The following is a 25,020-nucleotide window of genomic DNA, read 5'->3' as shown; positions in this document are numbered from 1 at the left end:
CAATTCCTCTCCCTCTCCCTTTCCCTTTCCCTCACCTTCTCTCTCTCTCACTTTTTCTTTCCCTCCCCCTTCCTCTTCCTCTCCGTCTCTCTCTCCCTTTTCCCCTTCCCCTCTCCCTCTCATGTTGCCTTCACAAATCTCTCTCCCACTCGAACTCTCTCCCTAAGTCACTCCCAATGCCAGACGTCCCAGTACAAAGTGAAGAATAAGAGAATCTAGTGTGGTGTACAAACTTATTTCGACTTACAAACAAAGAAGAGTATCATGATATTATAGCAATGACAGATACAAAACTTTTTGGAATGTCAAGCAATGTACTATTCCCAGAAGTAAACGAAAAAAAGGGAAAGGAAAAATGAGGCAAGGACAATTATGGAATATGCAGTAGAGAGAGAGAGAGAGAGAGAGAGAGAGAGAAACAGACAGACAGACAGACAGACAGAGACAGACAGACAGACAGACAGACAGACAGACAGACAGACAGACAGAGACAGACAGACAGACAGACAGACAGACAGACAGACAGACAGACAGACAGACAGACAGAGACAGAGACACTGGTAACTTCAAAGACTATATAATAGAAATAATGACTGGGAAATCCAAGGTAATATTAACATTGGTTCATAATACCTCACCAGACAACAATAGACCAAAGCAGGAGATTGTTGAGAGCAGCAGAGGAAAAATGCAAATTCTAGAAACAAGTGACACAAAGAGCAAGTCATATAAAAACGCAACTACTGATTGTAGGGATTTCAATCACAAGAAAAGAGTCTGGGAGAACTATGACCCACTTGGAGGGCCTAAAGCATGGTGAGCAAAATTGATGGTGGCAGCAATGGAAAATTTCATGTCCCAACATGTCAAAGAAGCCATAAGAGTGAGGGCAGGGAACGAACCAATTCGATTAGATCTAGTTTTTCACCTAAAGTAAATCTGACATAGGCAAAATTCATGAGTTATTACTAGGAGTTAGTGACGACATGATGCATAGCACCGAATACCTGGTAGAGGTGGGAGAGGAGAAAAGGGAGGAATGGCTGTAAAAATAGTAAACCAGATAATAGAAGAGAGCACTAGGCAGAGATGCGAGATTTTCTAAATGGAATCTAGTGGGACAATGCACTGACTGACAACCCATGAGATGGAGGGCCACGCCAGAAAGTGCCCTTAGACAACAGTAAGGTCTGTACCTAGCAGGTGGTGTGACATCATGATACACGTAGACATGGCTTAATCAGAGCTGTAAAGAAGCCAAAGGAAGGTGCAAAAGAGAATGAAAAATAATGCAGACCACAGATGACAGCAGAGAATAGCGAGGAATAAACATGCAAGGATACGAAGAGAAGCTGAATGTCAGTATGAGAATGACATAGTAGCAATGGCCAAATTAGAACCGAAACTACTACAATCATATGAAGAAGATTAATAAAAGAACAGGTAATAAAGCAGAAGAGAGAGAGCGGGGAACTCACAGAAGATGATAGAGAAGTTTGCGAAGAGTTAAGTAGACAATTTTAAGGAGGTATTCACCGAGTAAATCCAGTGATGTTGCCAGAATTCAAGGTTCAAACGGCTAATCAGCATATATTTGACAGAATTCATGAATCAAAGAAAGAAGTAATGATTCTCTTGAAATAGACATCAAAATCCATATCACCACAGATATTGAGAAAATGAAGCGGAAGAACTGTTTGCACCTACAGCAATGATGTACAAGTTTCTGGAGAAGAGAAATATAATGGACAGCTGGAAAACTGCTAAGATGATCCCAGTATACAAACAGGAGACGGACAGAAGTCACTGAATTATAGGCCGGTATCACTGATATGAATACTGTCCAAAGTTCTGGAAAAGACGATCTAGTTAAGAGAGATGGCCATAACTGGAACATGCAGTGCAGAGCTTTTGATGTATATTACTGGGTCAGGACATTCTGGAAGACAAGACATCATTACCTGTGAGCAACATGGCAATGACTGGAATATGATCAAAGACCATTTGTGTAATGAAAGAGCAAATTGGAGATGCAGGCAACATTTCACGTTCTGTAGTGAAACAAAAAAAAATAAAGTAAAACAAATCTTAATTATTCATTATATTTTTGGCTATGTACTGGTGAGTATCTGGATAAATTTTAGCTTTATCAGACAAGTCATCGCAACTCTCGTAATGCAGTACAAAAAATATGAAACAGTCGCTCACGACTACTTGGAGTACCGCTTTCATTGAGGATCACTGATAATGACCGGCTACTGGAAACTGCTCGGCCATTGAAAGTCTGCGATGTTCTAGGAGCACATTCTAGTTAGGGCGTATTTTTATTTTTGTTTTCTAGAGCATACTGTCTAGCCTAACCACCCTTCTTCATTTTTCTGTTATTTTGTTTTTCGTTATATAATGCTTTTTCGTTTCGGTGGTGGAAAGGATGGCATGGTAGGCAAAGCTCTCGCCTCACACACTGAGTGTCCGTGGTTCGATCCCCGGCTGGTTGGAAATATTGGAAGTGTTTTCTTACATCTGCTGTCCCCGTTCACCTAGCAAGTAAGTACCAGGTTGTCACCCGACTTGTGTGGGTCGCATCCTGGGGAACAAGATTGAAGGATCCTAATGGAAATAAGACAGACAGTCCTCGATGACGCAACTTTCTTGGGTTATCCTGGATGGCTAACCCTCCGGGATAAAAATCCTAACAAAATCTTCTCTCATGCTTTACTTCCCAGTATAGCTGCCCAAACAAAAAGGAAAGGGGCGGCCGTCCACAGGAACAGAGCAACCGCACTCTACAGGTTTGTCGTCTGGTGCCTGCCTGTCCAGAGTCGTACAATGGGAAGAGGCAACAAAAGAAGATAAACGATAACAGATTATCTATATTTTGGTATTCAGTAATACTTGAAATGTGTAATATTAATCAAGGAAAGGAATCAAGGGTTTATTTAAACAGTTGTTTGAACAATTGAATATCAGTATCATTTAAAATGATCAAATGAACTGTTGAAGTCTACTAATAAATATAAATCCAATCAACTGGAGATTATTATTACACACACACACACACACACACACACACACATATATATATATATATATATATATATATATATATATATATATATATATATATATATATATATATATATATATATATATATATATATATATATATATATATGACAGGAAGCTTGAATATTCAGGTCATTTAATTTTTAGTGAGATAGTTGTCAGGTTCTACATGAAAGAGGATTGTAACTACAGTAGTTAACTGATTGAAAGTCATATTACAAATAAGTATTCCAGAATGATTATCAAAGCAAGTGATTTAATGAGATTTAATGCGGGAATTGAATTGAATTTCAAAATCGTCTGAACTGGTCTTTCGTTTAGGCATTTATAGCCAACAAAATACTCTCAAATAAAATAAAGTAACTGATAATAAAACATGGAAAATTTCGTAGACTTCAACATCTTTAGATTAAAAAAAAAATATTAAAGAGGGGGTGTGTGATTTTTCTCCTTTTTTTCTCCCCTCCTGGGGCTCCTCTTAATCTAATAATTAAGTTCTTTTGATGTCAGTGGATTGTTTTGAGTGGCATCTACGTAAAGAATCTTTGAAACCCAATGGAAATAAGCCACCCTGCTTGGCTTTTATTGGGGTAATACTGGGTTATTAATTCCCCGTCGTTAAAAATATTTTCAAAATATTAAATATATTTATATACGGTATACTGCTAGACAAAAATGGAAATAGTGTACATGCATCGTATATAATGTACTTCCACTGAGTTGAACCCCGAGAGAGTAAAGCAAGGCAGTGTGTGTGTCTCTCTCTCCAATCTCTCTAGCTGCATGCTGCATACAAGAATAATTTAGTAATGTGTAATGGTAGAACACAATCCCCAAAACAGCCACAATACATGTCACAACACAGTTGCAATACAAACCATGATACATCCGCAATACAAGCCACAATGCCACCGCAGTGTAAGTCATAATTCCGCCGCAAAACAAGCTACAGTACCACCGCAATACAAGCTGAGAAAGAAGTCACAGTACCCCCGTTATACAAGCCTCAAAACAGTTGTAATACAAGCCACAAAACAGCAGCAATAAAAACCTCGAAATAGTCGCAATACAAGTACAATGCCACCGCAATGCAAGTCGCAGAACAGCAGCAAAACAAGCCACAAAATAACCGCAATACAAACCACGTTATTGAAGCAATACAAGTCACAAAATAGCATCAATGCAATCACAATACTGCCGCAGCATAAGTCACAAAAGAGCAGCAATACAAATCAAGAAACAACGGCAATACAAGCCATAAAAAAAAGCAATTCAAGCCACAAAACAGCCGCAATACAAGTCACAATACCGTTGAAATACATAGCTCAATACCGCCGCAGTATCGGTTACAATACCTCCACAATAAGAGTTAGAGTATTGCTGCAATACAAGCTACAATACAAGCCACAAAAATGCAGCAATACAATCCACAAAACAGCCATAATACAAGTCATAATACCACCGCAATACAAAGCACAATACCGCCGCAATACAAGGCACAATACCGCCGCAATACAAGGCACAATACTGCCGCAATACAAGGCACAATACCGCCGCAATACAAAGCACAATACCGCCGCAATACAAGGCACAATACCGCCGCAATACAAGGCACAATACCGCCGCAATACAAAGCACAATACCGCCGCAATACAAGGCACAATACTGCTGCAATACAAGGCACAATACCACCGCAATACAAGCACAATACCGCCGCAATACAAAGCACAATACCGCCGCAATACAAGGCACAATACCGCTGCAATACGAGGCACAATACCAGAGCTGCAACCTCAACATAAGTAAATTAAGAAAATAAACTTGAGATAATGTCTCATTCTATTCTAGATCACTGTCAAGTTACCCAAGACTTGACAGTGATTCATTCTCGACCACTGTCAAGTTACCCAAGACTTGACAACGGTTTATTCTGGACCACTGTCAAGTTACCCAAAACTTGACAGTGGTTCATTCTGGACCACTATCAAGTTACCCAAGACTTGTCAGAGGCTCATTCTGGACCACTGTCAAGTTACCCAAAACTTGACAGTGGTTCATTCTGGACCACTATCAAGTTACCCAAGACTTGTCAGAGGCTCATTCTGGACCACTGTCAAGTTACCCAAGATTTGACAGTGGTTCATTATGGACCACTGTCAAGTTATGCAAGACTTGACAGTGGTTCATTCTGGACCACTGTCAAGTTACACAAGACTTAACTGTGGTTCATTCTGGACCACTGTCTAGTTACTCAAGACTTAACAGTGGTTCATTCTTGACCACTGTTAAGTTAACCAAGAGTTGACAGTGGTTCATTCTGGACCACGGTCAAGATACCGAAGACTTGACAGTGGTTCATTCTGGACCACTGTCAAGTTACCCAAGACTTGAACCACTGTCAAGTTATGGGTCACTAGACAATGGTCCTCCCTAAACCACTCTCAGGCCATGGATGCCCTGATGATGGTCCCTACTGGACCACTCTCTGGCCATGGTTGACCTAATGGTGGTCCCTACTGGACCACTTTCGGGCCATGGTTGACCTGATGATTGTCCCTACTGGACTACTCTCAGGCCATGGATGCCCTGATGATGGTCCCTACTGGACCACTCACAGGCTATGGTTGACTTGATAGTGGTCCCTACTGGACCACTCTCAGGCCCTGGTTGACTGATGTTGGTCCCTCCTGGACCACACTCACGCCAAGGTCCCTACTGGACCATTCTCAGGCCATGATTGACCTGATGGTGGTCCCTACTGGACCACTCTCAGGCAATGCGTTGACGTGATGGTGGTCCCTACTGGACCACTCTCAAGCAATGGGTTGACGTGATGGTGGTCCCTCCTGGACCACTACCAAATCACGAGTGAAATGATAATAATGTAGAACGCCTAAATTTTTCTCTTTAACTTGAGGGTTAAATGTTGTTAACACTACCACTTGTAGTCCTCAGTTAACATTGCCACTTGTAGTCCTCAGTTAACACTACCACTTGTAGGCCTCAGTTAACACTACCACTTGTAGGCCTCAGTTAACACTACCACTTGTAGTCCTCAGTTAACACTACCACTTGTAGTCCTCAGTTAACACTACCACTTGTAGGCCTCAGTTAAGACTACCACTTGTAGTCCTCAGTTAACACTACCACTTGTAGTCCTCAGTTAACACTACCACTTGTAGTCCTCAGTTAACACTACCACTTGTAGTTTTCTCAGTTAACACTACCACTTGTAGGCCTCAGTTAACACTACCGCTTGTAGTCCTCAGTTAACACTACCACTTGTAGTCCTCAGTTAACACTACCACTTGTAGTCCTCAGTTAACACTACCACTTGTAGGCCTCAGTTAAGACTACCACTTGTAGTCCTCAGTTAACACTACCACTTGTAGTCCTCAGTTAACACTACCACTTGTAGTCCTCAGTTAACACTACCACTTGTAGTCCTCAGTTAACACTACCACTTGTAGTCCTCAGTTAACACTACCACTTGTAGGCCTCAGTTAAGACTACCACTTGTAGTCCTCAGTTAACACTACCACTTGTAGTCCTCAGTTAACACTACCACTTGTAGTCCTCAGTTAACACTACCACTTGTAGTCCTCAGTTAACACTACCACTTGTAGTTCTCAGTTAACACTACCACTTGTAGGCCTCAGTTAACACTACCACTTGTAGTCCTCAGTTAACACTACCACTTGTAGTCCTCAGTTAAAACTACCACTTGTAGTCCTCAGTTAACACTACCACTTGTAGACCTCAGTTAACACCACCACTTGCAGTCCTCAGTTAACACTACCACTTGTAGTCTTCAGTTAACACTACCACTTGTAGTCCTCAGTTAACACTACCACTTGTAGTCCTCAGTTAACACTACCACTTGTAGTCCTCAATTAACACTACCACTTGTAGTCCTCAGTTAACACTACCACTTGCAGTCCTCAGTTAACACTACCACTTGTAGTCTTCAGTTAACACTACCACTTGTAGTCCTCAGTTAACACTACCACTTGTAGTCCTCAGTTAACACTACCACTTGTAGTCCTCAGTTAACACTACCACTTGTAGTCCTCAGTTAACACTACCACTTGTAGTCCTCAGTTAACACTACCACTTGTAGACCTCAGTTAACACTACCACTTGCAGTCCTCAGTTAACACTACCACTTGTAGGCCTCAGTTAACACTATCACCTGTGAACCTCAGTTAACACTATCACTTTTAGACTTCATTTGACACTACCACTTGAAGGCCTCAGTTAACACTCTCTTCATTATACTAGGATAATTTTATCACGATGTTAGGTTAAGTAGTTTTTAGATGGTTAAGATAGATTAAGTTAGGTTAGGTAAAGGTATATTATGTTAGATTAGTTAGATTATGTTTGATTAGGCTGGATTAGGTTTGGTTATGTTACGTTAGGTTAGCTTAGGTTGGTTAGGTTATGCAATGATATATTAGGCATAGAAAAATGAGGTAACGTTAGGTTAGGCTAGGTAAGGTAAGGTTAGGTTAGGTTAGGTAAGGTAAGGTTAGGTTAGGCTAGGTAAGGTAAGATTAGGTTAGGCTAGGTAAGGTAAAGTTAGGTTAGGCTAGGTAAGGTAAAGTTAGGTTAGGCTAGGTAAGGTAAAGTTAGGTTAGGCTAGGTAAGGTAAGGTTAGGTTAGGCTAGGTAAGGTAAGGTTAGGTTAGGCTAGGGATGGGTTTGGTAGATTTAAGCAGAAGTAAATAAAATATAGAGAACAGCTGAGATACGCCTGGCAACGAGGTGGCTCAGCGTACCTAGGAAAAGTTTATATATGCGATAATTTGTATCGTCGCCACCTTGGTGATGGAAGGCACCCCCCATTAGCAAATATTCTCGCTGACGCCGATCAATAATTGGGAATAATGGGTCAGAATGGGGGAAAATTGGTTGTGTATTCCTGGGAAACAAGGCTTGACGGAATGTTATTGTCGGAAAATTTCATTACCATTTTCATGAAAGACTATTAATCGTTTCTGTCATCCCAAACACCAGCAACATAGATTTACAATTTACAGTCTTGATGTTGCTAATATATCAAAATGCACTCATTGCTTCTGACGCTATCAGTAACAGCCTGACCTCTCAGACAGACAGACATACAGACAGACAGAGACAGAGAGACAGTGAAAGCATCGATTAGTCACTGGTTGGAGGCTCGAGCCTTCACCCCTCATTGTTTGCACACCCATCACCGGTTCTAACATAACAGTAAACTCAATTTATGACTATCATCATTTCAAAAGACAAACCCGTGTGGATCCTTTAACACAGGGACCTGAGGAAGCTGGATCCCAATTCTTAAAATAATTAAGCTCAGTGCAACATGTCAGACATGACAAAGCTTCAGAAAGTTGCTAAACTTCTACACCACCAGCCCCGCTACGACCCCTACACAGAGCATACCACAAAACAAGTGCAGGTTTGCTGTCCAATATCCTCGTCTATTAGGATGGAATCACCGGGGATGGGGGGGGGGGCACCGGTATGGGGATATTGATTTGTACGTTACTGATCTTCCGAGCTGAATATATCTAATGGTTATAATCATAGCCATCATTATTAAAAGGGTGGACTGGTAAGCCAACGGAAGGCTTCGGGCAGATGACCAAAAACTCCAGCTGTGGGTCATCATATGACTAAGACCCTCGTCAGGAAACACGGCTCCTGTTTCCTGACTAACCTTACCTAATCTAACCTATCTTTCTTCGAGAGACAGTGACGGGTCATTATGATAACCCCCCGGGAATGTCCTTGTTCCTGACGGATATGTTTTCAGGAATATAACAGGAGAATGATCAAACTACTGCCAACTGTAGTTCATTGCTGGAAAGATGTAGGAGAGAATGTTCACACAACAGTTGACTTTTACTCATGGTGTGATGCATGTAGGGGAGAATGTTTCCTTTGTTGCTGAGTCTAGATCATGATGTGAAAGATGTAGAGGAGAATCATTGTATTGTTGCTGAGTTTAGTTCATGTAGAGGAGAATGTTTACACTGCTGTTGTTTTTAGTTCACAGTGTATGTGCAAAAATACACACGTCAGGTGAAGTATACAATACACACGTCAGGTGAAGTATACAATACACACGTCAGGTGAAGTATACAATACACACGTCAGGTGAAGTATACAATACACACGTCAGGTGAAGTATACAATACACACGTCAGGTGAAGTATACAATACACACGTCAGGTGAAGTATACAATACACACGTCAGGTGAAGTATACAATACACACGTCAGGTGAAGTATACAATACACACGTCAGGTGAAGTATACAATACACAACGTTTGTCACTTTCGGTATTTCTTTTATATGTAGATGAAGTTGACTGAACATGTACAGTTGACTGTAGAAGTAATATTGACCGTAAAGGTGAAGTTTATTTACAGGTGAAGTTAGGCGAACATGAAAAGTTGACTGAATAAACGATAATAGTTACAGTAATGAAAATGATTATACAAGCGAAAAATGATTGTTCAACTGAACATGATAACTCAGGTAAAAATTATTAATCACGTGAGAAAACATTAGTCATTTCAATCTTTACAATTACTGTATCATATAATTGTTGTACACAGTATAGTAAGGCTGAGGGACTGATTACCTCAAACTCAGCCTTATCTGTTTCTGTTCTTCTCTATACTGGACTGAAGAAACCACTGGCTGGCGAAACGTTTCCAGAATAAAGATACCCGAATGTTGCACAAGTGTCTCATTTATCAAACAAAGTAAGGAATATACTACTACTACTACTACTACTACTACTACTACTACTACTACTACTACTACTACTACTACTACTATTACTACTACTACTACTACTACTACCCAACCACTAAACAGTAGGCAGTAGACTTCCATCTCAGCATCTCTACAAGAAGTCAGCAAGATGAGCTACGATAAGGCAGTCTCTGGGCCGACAATAGACGAGGGACATCCTCACTGACAATCATTCTTCTGAAATAAAAAAGTTAAGAGTCCAAGTTTCAGTTTAGGGTCACTGATATTTTAATGAAAAATCTTCCGGAAATTAAAGTGTTTTCAAGGAAGGGATTTAAAAATTTCCATAAGATCATGAAATTAATGTTTAAATGAAAATTTTACCTACTTGTGAAAATATTAAATTGTGTAAAAAAAAATTCTTAAAGACGGAACCGGCATCTTCGCAACTGCAAACCCAATACTGTTTCTTTCTAGTCACCAAGTGTTTAAAGGTGTCCCGTAGGTCAGATGGTAACTCACCTAATTCACATATTGGGGTCTGTGCTTCGATCCCCGGTACGGGTGGAAACGTTTAAGCGTTCCCTTCAAACATTTGCTGTCCCTGTTCACCTAGCAGTAAATAGGCACCTGTGTGTTAATCGACTACTGTGGGTCGCATCCTGGGGACAAAATTAACCTAATTTGCCTGAAGTGCTCTGCATAACAAGTGGCTTTCTACATAGTATGTCACTGATGTCAGCTATGTCTGGATAAGTTATATCATATACTTGTAGAAATAAAGATTATTATTATTATTATTATTATTATTATTATTATTATTACTATATCCATAGCGGAAGTACCGACTGCTGTTTAGTCTACGTTTATATAAAATCGCCAACATCAGAAAAGACTCATGTATAGAGTACCAGTCATGTCCCTGATGATTCAGACCGGATGAGACAGGCTCCCACACGTCACAGACGCGACATGTTGACAGTCATGACATCAAAATTCTCCTTTCCGACGATAAAAAAAATCAAATGAAGTCTCGGTGATTTCAAAATACTAATATTTTTCCAGAGGCCCTAAAGTTCAAGTTCCAGCACTCCGCAGGCAAGATAATGTTCTGGGGCGCAAGGGATGTAAGTCGCTTTAATTACGTGATCACAAGGACACACTCCCGGGAAATTACCGTGAAGACTTGTTCCTGCAAGTCGGGTGTCAATTATATAAAAGTTTCGTCGAATGATTCGACAAGCCGTTGTTTCTGCAAAGTATTGGACAAGACCGCTCCAAGACTTTCTTCAGCTGGATGGGCTTTTGTGCAAGAGTTCCAATAGTTGCAAGGACTTGTGTGTAAGAATTCCAATTGTTGCAAGGGCTTGTGTGTAAGAGTTCCAATAGTTGCAACAACTAGTGTGTAAGAGTTCCAATAGTTGCAAGTACTAGTGTGTAAGAGTTCCAATAGTTGCAAGTACTAGTGTGTAAGAGTTCCAATAGTTGCAAGTACTAGTGTGTAAGAGTTCCAATAGTTGCAAGTACTAGTGTGTAAGAGTTCCAATAGTTGCAAAGACTTGTTTTCCAGAGTTTTAACAGTTGTGAGGGATTCCGTCTAATAGTTCCAATAGTTCCACAGGCTTCTGACCAAGAGCTCCAATAGTTCCACAGGCTTCTGACCAAGAGCTCCAATAGTTCCACAGGCTTCTGACCAAGAGCTCCAATAGTTTCATGAGTTTCTGACCAAGAGTTTCAATAGATGCAAGTAATTCTCTCAGTTTCTCCAGATAGGACTCTTATATATGTAATGATGCACACATTTGCTTCACTTCTACTACACATTTACTACACACCTACGACACTGCACATATATATCTCTGCCACACAACTATCATGCATCTATTGCAAATCTTCCTCACATGCACCACACCTCTTACACATATATACTGCGCATCTACTATGTATATATATATATATATATATATATATATATATATATATATATATATATATATATATATATATATATATATATATATATATATATATATATATATATATATATATATATCTGCCATGCATATATGTCAAAAATATGCACTCTGCCATTAATTTGTTACATAGCTAATAGCATTCTCCATATACCTCTACACATATACGTCTACTACAAATCTACCTCACACAGCTAACACATTACTACTTCTACAACACCACTGCCACAGATCTACCATATATCTACCACCTCATACTATCCACCTCATAAGAACCAGCAAGATTACAGGAGAGACTTTAGTCCACACAAAGTTTATATCAAATTCCAATAGCGAACGGAGGGTCGAGCCTCTACAACTCCTTGCACTGAATGACCCACATGGGATTAGTGGCATAATAGAACTATAAAAATATGTCTCCCAGGAGAGTTTTGCTGTTTTTTCGTATATATATTTCTGGACTAACGAGTTAATTTTTTTCTTGAATGTGCACAAAGAATTTTGTTAACCAACGGTGTGTGTCATACAGGTGTCCCGTAGTTGGACAGCTAGCGCACTCAGCTTACACACTGAGGTCCAGGGATCGATCCCCCGGTACGGTTGGAAAATATTAGGACGTGTTTCCATAAGACACCTGCTGTCCATGTTCACCCATTAGTAAAATAGGTACCTGGTGTGAGTCGCATCCTGGGACAAAATTGACCTAATTTGCCCGAAATATTCTGCATAACAAGGGGTTTCTATATAGTAGTATGTCACTGATGTCAGCTAGGACTGTATACCTTGTGCATGTACATATAGAAATAAAGGTAATATTAATATATAATATTCCTGAAGAGAGAAGGCCTGTAATATTTCTAGCTATTTCCTATCTTATTGTAATACTAATATTACAGAAATTATTACTGATATGATAAGGCATCACTTAAGGTATGTCATAATTCGCTTGTATATGATAATACAAACATATGCACATAAGAGTAAGGAACACTGAGTGATATCTTGTATAGTTAATTCTGGTGTATCTATTTTTGTAAGCTGATCTTCACTATTTTTAATGTTCATATAAATAACTCTGTTCACCTTATTCCTATTGTACGTCTGTTTACTCTGATTCTTCACACAGATACGTTACTTCGCTATTTTAATTTTTAAGGTTATTAATCATGACTGATTTCTAATGTATCTTACAGCTAGACCTTAAATAATAACTTATTACAAGGACTCTAATAAAGTAAGCCACTTTGTATGCTTTTTGGGTTGTCCTAGGGAAGTTATTCATGTTACTAGGTATGTTTATTATACTTATGTGTACCTGTACCTAAATAAACTTACCTATGCTAGGCTGGTAGAACTCTTATTCCCATCCAACCTTCCCCAAAGTTCTCGTCTCATTGACGCTACCTAGCGGTTTGTTTCACTCATCTACAACTCCATTGCCAAACCAATACTTACTCTTAGCTTTTCTAAATTTGTTTAGATTGAAGCCATTTCTGCAAGTTCTGTCTTAGTTCAGTATTTATCTGTCTGTTATTCATATCCATTTTCTTAATTCCTGTTTTCAGTTTGTACACTTCGTTCTTATTCCCCTTAATTCTATATTTCTTCCAGAAACCGTAAACTAAGGTCATTTTTCTCTGTATTATTTACAGGGCATTTATGTCCATCCTGCATTTACAGGGCATTTATGTCCATGTTGTAATTCAAACCAGAACTGAACAACATAAACTAAATGATTAGATATTTAAGTATAAACTTAGGACGTGAATTAATTATAATTCTTCATATGAGGCCATGACTCATAATAGTTTTCTTGAACACTGGCGCACTTCTTGTCTTGACTTTTAATTTCTCCTGAGAAGTCGTAAATCTTTTTCGCAATCACTTTTAATAAAACTCATTATTTCGCTTCCAAGTAACCATATTTATTTTCCTAGGAACAGAACCTTACATATGTCAGCAGTGAACTGCATCTACCACTTATCTGACCACAACATCAACCAGTCCTGGGTATTCAGTTATCTTTCTAGTATTTTCATCAGAAATGATTTGACGGCTTATTTTAATGTGGTCGGCAAACTTGCTTACAGTTCGTTTATTACCTCATCTATATCGTTTATGAAGATTGTGGTCAATACGAGACCTAAGAGTGACCCAGTTCTGATTTCTACTCATTCATGCCTCAACTCAGGTGATAATTTCTCCTCTTGTACCATGTGTGGAAAATGAAATAAGTTTTATGTCGTGTAGAACGCTGTTGGGATTGCAACGTTTCCAGGTTTCACTCCTAAAGTCGTAAATGTAATGTTAATTTAGCCATAAGCCCTTAATAAGTTAATATCCAGTCAAGAGCATAATTACACAGTTAAGCTAGACTAGGTATATAAGTTAAGTAGCACCTCTCTTGCCACATACTTGACGCCAGGACAGCTGGCCCGCACCCTGTGGGTGGCAGTCACTTGAAGTTATTGGGGGAGAGAGTTCGCCTCTGCCTGTCAGGTTTATGTATTAGTGACTCATGAATGGATATACCTGGAGAGGGAGTATACCTGGAGAGGATTTCGGGGTCAACGCCCCCTCGGCCCGGTCTGTGACCAGGCCTCATTCGCAGTAATTCTGGAAGGAAGTCGTAATGAATTGGTCCAGCAGACAATATTAAAGTAAGCCTCACGAGGCCTGGTCATGGACCGGGCCGCGGGGGTATTGACCCCCCGAAACCCCCTCCAGGTATACTCCCTCTCTAGGTATATCCATTCAGTCAAGTATACCAGTTTAAGGCTTAGCAAATCTAGATAGGTAAATTCTGGCGGCTGTCTGTGTGGTGTAACGACTAGAGGAACTCCTAGAAAGTCCAGAATATGGCACACTACCTGGTAAGTTAACTACCATGTCTGTAGAGGTAAATACTATGTTATCTGGGTATGGGACGGCATGTGTCTGGATTCGATTTAATTATTGCTTTGATTGATGATTCGACTAATTGGTAGTCAATGGCAGTAGAGCACCTCTGTTCAGGATACCTTGTGAGGCAGCATTTTTCATTGATCTCCGGTGTGGACCTTTATCAAAGACCTTAGCTATTTTTTAGTTATTTTAGTAATTTATCATTATTTTTAGTTATTTATAGTTATTTCTTAGTTATTTTTAGTTATTGTTTTAGTTATTTTTAGTTATTGTTATTGTTCAGTTATTTTTTAGTTAAATGAAGTTCATGCTCTCAGTTTCGTATTCTCTTAGTCTACCACCTCAAATACACAAATAATAATAAGGTTAGATTACGTACTAATTACCCGCATATGAGAGAGAGAAGCTTCCGACGACGTTTCGGTCTAGCCTGAACAATTTATAAAGTAACACTGACACAAAAGAGTGAGGGAGTCAGTATATGTAGACGAGGGGGACAGGGACGGGACCAAGAGCGGAAGAGAAAGCAGTGGTCAGGCTACTTATTTCAAGGTGGCTTCGAACTGCATCAACAGTAGGATACCCGACTGTAGTGATTAACTGTAGATATTACCCAGTGATTTGCGAAATTACTCTGAATATGCCTTCTAATCCTTTGAAAACTAGATCGCCAGGGCTTGGTTTGGTTTTATATCTATTTAGAATTATGTGGATAATGTCACTAGTGACTGTGACCTTTCATGATTTCCTCTCGTCCTGAGTTACATAATTATTTTCCAGTGAAGTTTCATTTGTATCCTCCTGTGTCGTATGCAAATAAAGAAGAAAAACTGTAGGCTTTAAAAATGGTACACTTGGGCCTATCTTTTCCTTATATTTTTTACAATAATAATAATAACTACATTATTATTATTAATTTTATTATTACTACTATTTTTTGTTATTATTATTACTAGTATTAGAATTATTATTACCATTATTATTTGCTTCATAAATAATAAGTTATTTAATTAATAATTTTTTAATTAATTTATTTATCTATTTACTATTTATCTATTTATTATTTATTTTATTGTTTCGGGTTGCAAACGAAAGGGTTATTTGTATTCTTATAATTGTAATAATTACGAGTGGTTGCGTGAGGGATTACCCAGCGAGTCATGCAGCGATGCAAAGCCCGATCAATTTTCTGCAACAAATTGAAACATTGCATGTTGCCAGTTAAAGCTGATCAGTCTCGTTATGAAGGAAAATTCTAATACGGATCCACTCGGGAAGAAATCGAACATGTCACGGTTGGAAAAAAAATGACTATGTAATCCACAAAAACCCAATTTTGCAAATTGTGGGTTTGTTGTGAATTGGTTAGGCCACAGAATTATGGCTTTGAGCCTTCAAGGATAAGCTTAAGCGATGGTGGGGGAGGAGGGGGGGAGGGGGAGGACGAATGGATTCAACATGTATTTTCTTGTAGATGTAATGAACGACTAAGCCGATCATTTAAAAAAAAAAGTTAATGTGAGTGAATTAGATGTTCAGAAAATTTCCGTGATCTCATGGTCACGTAAGACACAAGACTACACCCTGGGCTCTCACTTACTTTTATAATAATAATAAATTATTATTATTATCAATTGTTTTATTATTGTTATTATTATTATTGTTGTTATTATTATTATTGTTATTATTATTATTATTATTATTATTGTTATTATTATTATTATTATTATTATTATTATTATTATTATTATTATTATTATTATTATTATTATTATACCTATGAGCGGTTCCGAGGGTTCTACTATCCATGCAGTCTGGATCAGGTCAGTCTTCCTTGATAGCCGCCTGATCATCCAATCTGTTTGACATAGCGGCTCGCAGGCTAGCATAGTCGACACAACCTGACAGATTAAGAATTTTCAATAGATATTGCTGCAGTTTCCTCTTGGAACCCTTTACTTCATCGTGCATTTCTCTAATTTCTGCTCGCAATATTTTGACGAGTCTTGGAGTGCTATTGTTTGCACGGTGGTAAGAATGTTCGTGTAGATGGAGATTCTCAGGTTACATTTATAAACAGAACTTCTTGGTAACGGGGATAGGAACAGGAGACAGAGAGTGTGTTTCTCTAAGGCTGCGACAGAAGACATATTGAGCAGATTAAGAAATATCATGATTGGTAATGGGAGCAACCATATTATCTGCCTCCTTGCTAGAGGAAATGAAAATGGAACGTGAAGAAGAGAAGATCGTCTGATCAGGTATAAAATAGCAACATATATTAAGACGAAGGAACGATCCTAGTCATATGTGGTATGAAGGGGAAGAGGGTTTAGGCAGTGGATGGTTTTACAGAGCAATTGGTGTTAATTGTTGGCTGAATATGTACTGTGAGACATTGCGGTGCCATTTATTGAAATATTGGAACCACTTCTTCAGCAGAAATATGTATACCAGGGACGGACAGCATATATCCAGGCAAGGGTGACGTTGATTGCAGGTTCGGTAGAGGGGTCTGTTGCTGCAGTGTATTGGCCTCTAAAAGGGGGGAAAGCTAGTTGTGTGGATATGTGGGAAAAGATGAGATTGAAATATTATAGATTTTAAAGATAGGGTATCACTCAATTAATGTAAAATATGGAGACAGTATCATGGAACACGATGTAAGTAAAATACGTTCAGAAATATTTGACGATGATATATGGTAGTTATTTTATCGACGATAATCTTATAAACTGTGACGAATAGATCAACTAACAAGACATTTTTCTAAATAAAAATACATGTGTGGAAAATTTTCTAGGGTGATTACTTGTACATACCTGAACATTACATGCATACCTGGAGGTTACCTGAAGGTTATTCCGGGGATCAACGCCCCCGCGGCCCGGTCCACGACCAGCTTGGGAGACAACAACTATATTGTTTACCGTAGTAACCCGTGTAGACATGTGAGAAAACTTAACCACCTCTGGTCACTGCAGGTGGCCCCTCGACCCTCACTATCTTATCCATATCTATCCGAGACCAGTATAAATTGGGTAGCACCCTCAAGTACGGCGCTACTAATTAATTGTGGACTGTATAGATTATATTAGTTTAACTGAATGAAGGGGGGGGGGGTAGGTTACACATGGATATATCCATCAAGGAAAACACTTGTACATAATCTCACCACTTACCAGATATTCTCTGGTGGTCACTTGATGTAGCTGGATCACCCATAACCTATCCAATTACAACATACCTAACTGGCCAGTATCAGTCTGCTATAACTAGAAGGGTTACTTAACTGTGGGTGATTGATACTCCTTATTTCCTCCATTCACCATCTCATTTCGATGTCCTGCTACACCGACACGGTTCTTATTCCAGCAGGACGAGGTATCCGTCGGTTTGTCCCGGTTTAGAAATCGTGACTCCATAAAGCCTTCACTATCCTCGGGACAGGAACAACGAGGTAAACATATGCACACACACTCTGGGAATGGCAGTTCATATCGCTTCAATGATTCCTTAACTTAGTGTTATTATCACTGATTACATTACGATTTACACGACGGTTTAATGTCTCATAATTATTATACACATTGGAAGCCACTCCATTAAGATTTGAGACCGATGAGTGATGATTAAATCACGGGTAATTTTCCCCGGGACACAGTCCACAGCGACGCGCCAATCACCCCCGGTCCTACCATTATTCACTCATTTTACCACCTTATTTACAGTGGTGCCGTCAATCACGTTCCCTCACTCTTCACCAGGGACAGTCACGACACTTCCTATTATGAAATGAGGCCTATATTAATCCTTAGGCCACCGTGAACGCCAATTTCCTGGTTCCATGCTTTCCCAGCCTCCTCACTACAGTCAAAACACTCCCGCCTCCCCCATGCCCCGAGTCGACCTCTACCCCCCGCACATCCGCGCATGCGCAAAGGGAACTCTTGGTTCTGTCCTATTGTCAAATACATTTTTGACTCATATCGACACATTAAACACCTATTAGGCGCTATAGCTTCGGAAAATTAAAATATTTTCCACAACATGCAGCCTACTGAATATTTATCCCCCCCAAAAAAAAATAGATCAATTAAAAATAATTGCAAATAGATGAATAATAGAATAAAACACCTCTTGAGAGAGAAAAGATGAATTTACAGGCGCATCAAAAGAGTACAAAGTCACTTTTGGGATCAACATATTCATATTACTGAAAGAAAAAAGAGATAAGAAAAAACTAAAAGAAACAATTAGAAAGAGTTTTTCAAATAAACAGCAAATATCAGGGGAAAAAATAGGCGCACTTAAAACTACAACTGAACAGCTTAATGATAATTAGCTGGAAATGTTCTCTCATTTAAACAATTATTACCTGTCTATCTTCACACACCAAAAAAGGAGACAAATGATATTCCAGTCATTAATAATTATAGAGAACTTGATGATAATAAAATTAATACCAACATAGTCAGCAGGGCAGTGATTATCCAGTTAACCGAATACAGTAAAATAAATCCCCAGTCCCCGACAAACCAATTTTAAGAATTCTCATAGACAATTAATGGTACTTATTCACTTACAAGCCTGTTCAGTATATCAGTGTAAACGGTTGTGCCGATTACACAGGCTCAACTCTGGTGAATCCTATTTAAAAAAATCTTCAGATCTTTACCCGGAGTGTGAAAGAACCAGTTTGCAATATTTATCTTTAAAATGGTGAGGTATTTTCATCCCTGAAAAACACCTCGGTAATTTCTCCCGAACGGCTGCAATAATTAATGGCTAATGAATATTATGAGATGATGATACCTTTCGGATTTAGTTGCTGAAGGAGCACATTTACCAGCTTACTAACTTTAGTTGCCAAAATTGAAATGGTCGGATTCTGGGTGACATTTTAGAAAAAAATATGGTTATAATTTTAACCTTAATTTTTAAAGGGGGGGGTGGACCGTTAAGCCAGCGGAAGGCCTTGGTCAGATGACCAAAAGCTCCAGTTGTGGCTCATCGTATGACTAAGACCCAAGTCAGGAAACACTACTTGTCCAGTTTTCTGACAAATCCTACCTAACCTAACCTGAAGAATGCCTCCTGTAATCGGCTTGAAACCATAAACATTTTTCCACATAAGTAAAAGGTTATGTAATATTTTGCTGCATAGATACTAATTTGTTAATTTTATTGAATTGAGAAAGGTGATATACTGGTTCTCATGCAATAATCTGAGAATTGGAGCAAGTAATTACCTCTAAGGTGATTACTTGCTGATGCTTCTTTTAAGTGGCTTAAGACTTAAAGTGCTAATGCTAGGGGATGCTGGTCTCTGTGTGATAATTAGAGAAAGCCTTATCTGATTGGCTTCAAGTATTGGGCGCTGGTGTATCTTAAATTAAGATTGAAATTGTGCTGCGTAAGTGTCACCTTGCTATTTAATTGATGAAAGTGATACATTATTTACCCTGTGATAACCTGTGACTGTATCGTGTGTCTTCATGTTTTCAATCATGCGATTTAATAGCATTAATAATTCATGCCTCACTCTGTACTATTCTTTTTTTCTCTACTTTAAGGTAAGGGAAGGTGGATATCATTGTCGGAACACTTAGGTACTGAGCGCTGGTATTACGGGATACAGAGAAACATTTTTTCGGATCACTGAGGTAGTGGATGTTTGGATTACGGGATACGGGGATATCTTTCTCGGATCATAGAGGTAGCGGAGGCTGGCCAGCTGGTTTTCTAGTACACGCGAGAATTATCACAGATCTGAATCTCTGTGATAATTTGAGTGAGTGTTCACCGAATTAGATGAGTGATAATTTTTTCTTGTGAACAAAATATCCCTTCTGTGAGTGAGTTTGATCACTCCCTCTTGAGTATAAGATAATTCCCACTTGTATATGCAATGATTCTCACTTGAGTGTACGATAATTCGCAGTCGAGTATACGATAATTCCCACTTGAGTGTGAGATCATTCCTACGTAAGTGTACAATAATGTCCATTTGGTGAACCATTATTCTCTTTCTCGAGAAAGAACATTTTTTAATTCCGGTATATATAATAATTCTCTCTTAAATGTTTAATAACATCGGCGTGTACGACAATCGCCCTTTCGAATGTACGATAATTGCCCTCTTGGGTGCACGATAAATCTACTTTGTGTACGATAATTAGCTCACCGGTTAACCCTCTTCAGTGTCCTATATTTTTCTTGTGTGTGCACCATGACTGCGGCGCAAACGGTAATTCCCCTCCTGAATGTAAAACACTTGCCTTTTAGTGTACAATAATTGCGTGAGAACAATAATTTCCTCTTTAGTGCACAAGTCCTTCTTGTTTGCTTAATAATTTCCTCCTAAGTCTTACGATAATTCTCTTTGGATTGAACTATACGTCTCTTTTGAGTGTGCGATAATTCTTTCTTGAGTGTACGGTACGAGAGTTTGTGCGTGTGTGATAATTCAGTGGTGGTGGTGTACGATAATTCAGTAGTAGTGTACGATAATTCAGTGCTGGTGTACGATAACGTAAACAAAGCTCATCTGGGGATGGTCTCAGTTCTCCATAATTCACATTAGCAAGTGAGAGGTGAGACTGATGACAGGCAAGGGAGAGGAAGGTGAGGGAGAGGGAGGTGAGGCAGAGGGAGGTGAGGGAGAGTGAGGTGAGGGAGAAGGAGGTGAGGCAGAGGGAGGTGAGGCAGAGGGAGGTGAGGGAGAGGGAGAGGGAGGTGAGGGAGAGGGAGGTAAGGCAGAGGGAGGTGAGGAAATGAGAGGTGAGGCAGAGACAAGCGAGGAAGTGAGATATGTGTGAGAGATAAAACATAAAGTAATGAGAGGTGAAAATATGAAAGAATGAACATACCTGTAACCGGTTTCTTGAGCTCTCGCAGCCATGTCCCATGAAAAGCTTCCCTGCTGACTGGTCCGTCAGGCTGTTGCTATTAACGGCCAGCAGGTTCACTTTGCCATCACATCCCGTCCGATCAAATACTCACACGAGACAGTGGTGCAGTTTCCTACTCTTCTCTGATAGCTACTGGCAACAGTTAAGAGTCTTGGTCCACCGATATCGAGCCAATGTTCTCTCACTGCTCCCATGGAGCTCCAGCTCTTCACGAAGTTTGTTTTGAACTTCCACTCACATCTCTCACTCTAGGAAATTGTCACGGTAGTGTGCGAATTGGAGACCTGGCAATCGAGTATCTGTCTCGCATGCAATATCAAGCATCTCTCTCTCTTTTCCTTTCTAGAGAGAATGGAGAAGAGAGAGGGAGGGAGGCGTTCCTAGTAATTTAGATATTTTATTGATTTTATGCCGGTTATATAATATCTCTGTACATTTTCCATCTCATCTTTTCTCCAGCTTTAAAAGGCACTTTGAGCACATGATAATTTTAGACGCATGAAGGTCTGAGGGTTCATGTTTTAAAGGCTCTCAAAATCTATTCTGTCATTTTCTTGGTCCTTTATTATATTGTTGTATTGTAGTTCTTCGACCTGTTCCATATAATCTGTGAAATATTCTGCCTGCGTTCTATGCTGTATTCTGTGCGCGTTTTATACATAAAATAAATAAATATCTTCATTTACTACAGGCCTAGTTGACATCAGTGACATATTACTATACAGAAAGCCCCTTCTTATGCTGAGCATTTCAGGCAAATTAGGTCAGTTTTGTCCCAGGATGCGACCCACACCAGTCGACTAACACCCAGGTACCCATTTTAAACCGATGGGTGAACAGGGACAGGGACAGCAGGTGTCTTATAGAAACACGTCCCTAATGTTTTCAAGCCGTACCGGAGAAGATTCGAACCCCGGACCTCAGTGTGTGAGAGGAGTGCGCTACCAATCGAGCTACATGATCAGCTGATCAGCTGAAAGTAATCTGAAATTTGTCTGTCGTCTACTAAATTGGCTTTCCTTTTATTTTGAAATTATCCACAAAACACTATGTCAAGGTGTAGTTGGTGCTTTTATCTGCCTGCTTTGAGGATGGGGCACAGTAACTGTCTTAGAACCTTGCCTTGAGGGCTATTAACTTTGCTCTGACAGGGCTTTGTTTTGCTTGTTAGACATTTACGTATCCATTTCTTTACTTTTTCTTTTACACCTGTGAACTAATTTTAGGAGCTATTACTCTAGGGATGTATTCGTCAAACTTATTTTTTATTAACACACTGGCCGATTCCCACCAAGGCAGGGTGGCCCGAAAAAAAAACTTTCACTATCATTCACTTCATCACTGTCTTGCCAGAAGGGTGCTTTACACTACAGTTTTTAAACTGCAACATTAACACCCCTCCTTCAGAGTGCAGGCACTGTACTTCCCATCTCCAGGACTCAAGTCCGGCCTGCCGGTTACCCTGAATCCCTTCATAAATGTTACTTTGCTCTCACTCCAACAGCACGTCAAGTATTAAAAACCATTTGTCTCCATTCACTCCTATCAAACACGCTCACGCATGCCCATGCTTCACACCCATATAAGAGCATTGGTAAAACTATACTCTCATACATTCCCCTCTTTGCCTCCAAGGACAAAGTTCTTTGTCTCCACAGACTCCTAAGTGCACCGCTCACCCTTTTCCCTTCATCAATTCTATGATTCACCTCATCTTTCACAGACCCATCTGCTGACACGTCCACTCCCAAATATCTGAATACATTCACCTCCTCCATACTCTCTCCCTCCAATCTGATATCCAATCTTTCATCACCTAATCTTTTTGTTATCCTCATAACCTTACTCATTCCTGTACTCACTTTTAATTTTCTTCTTTTGCATACCCTACCAAATTCATCCACCAACCTCTGCAACTTCTCTTCAGAATCTCCCAAGAGCACAGTGTCATCAGCAAAGAGCAACTGTGACAACTCCCACTTTATGTGTGATTCTTTATCTTTTAACTCCACACCTCTTGCCAAGACCCTCGCATTTACTTCTCTTACAACCCCATCTATAAATATATTAAACAACCAAGGTGACATCACACATCCTTGTCTAAGGCCTACTTTTACTGGGAAATAATCTCCCTCTTTCCTACATACTCTAACTTGAGCCTCACTATCCTCGTAAAAACCCTTCACTGCTTTCAGTAACCTACCTCCTACACCATACACCTGCAACATCTGCCACATTGCCCCCTATCCACCCTGTCATACGCCTTTTCCAAATCCATAAATGTCACAAAAACCTCTTTAGCCTTATCTAAATACTGTTCACTTATATGTTTCACTGTAAGCACCTGGTCCACACACCCCCTCTAATCGAATCGAATCGAGGACGACGAGAGCTGTCGTAAGATGGGAAGGAAGAAGGATATGGAAGGATGGAAATAACTGAAAAAGGATGGGGAGGAGGGGGAGAGGAGGAATCAAGGCAAGTGGCCCAACCACTTTGGGACATGTGGTACAAAAGTACTGGAGACGTAGATAGAGAGGCTTGACTGATGTCATTGCTTGGCTCACTAGGAGAGGATGGCGAAGGCAGCGGTAGAAGCTGGGAGTGTCAGAAGGCAGCAAGCAGGATGAGTTGGTTATGGTCTTAAACCGTTTATCAGTGCGGTAAATTGTTTTCGAGAGAGTTGTATCACACTTATGGGAGAGCTGTAGTAGTATTCGTTGGTTTGGAGTTGGTGGAGTATCTGGTTGTAGGTAGGGAATGGTCTTTCTTCGCTTTGGTACGATACAGTGTTGTCTTGGAGATGTTGGATGAGTTCTAGGCGAGTCATGCTTGCAGGGCACAGCCTCGTGGTGTAGAATATGAGTCCTTTGTGTTTAACCCATGGTGTTCCAGGTAATTGACGTGAGCTAAGTAGAGAAGGCGGTGGTGGAGTAGAGGAAGGTGGTGTTGCTTCGTTTTCAACTTCAGTAGACGAATTAGAAGATGTTTCTGGTGGTAAGGCTTCTGATTGGTTGGATTCAGTGAGAGGTGGTGGCGGTGGAGGCTTCTCATTGGTCGTTGTTGGATTGACGTCACTAGACACCCTTACCTTTCCTAAAGCCTCCTTGTTCATCTGCTATCCTATTCTCCGTCTTACTCTTAATTCTTTCAATAATAACTCTACCATACACTTTACCAGGTATACTCAACGCCTATAATTTTTGCACTCTCTTTTGTCCCCTTTGCCTTTATACAAAGGAACTATACATGCTCTCTGCCAATCCCTAGGTACCTTACCCTCTTTCATACATTTATTAAATAATTGCACCAACCACTCCAAAACTATATCCCCACCTGCTTTTAACATTTCTGTCTTTATCCCATCAATCCCAACTGCCTTACCCCCTTTCATTTTACCTACTGCCTCAC

This window comes from Cherax quadricarinatus, chromosome 11 (assembly GCF_038502225.1).
Source record: "Cherax quadricarinatus isolate ZL_2023a chromosome 11, ASM3850222v1, whole genome shotgun sequence".
Classification (NCBI taxonomy): domain Eukaryota; kingdom Metazoa; phylum Arthropoda; class Malacostraca; order Decapoda; family Parastacidae; genus Cherax; species Cherax quadricarinatus.
The sequence above is the reverse complement of the archived record's forward strand: the minus strand, read 5'-3'. Positions refer to the sequence as shown.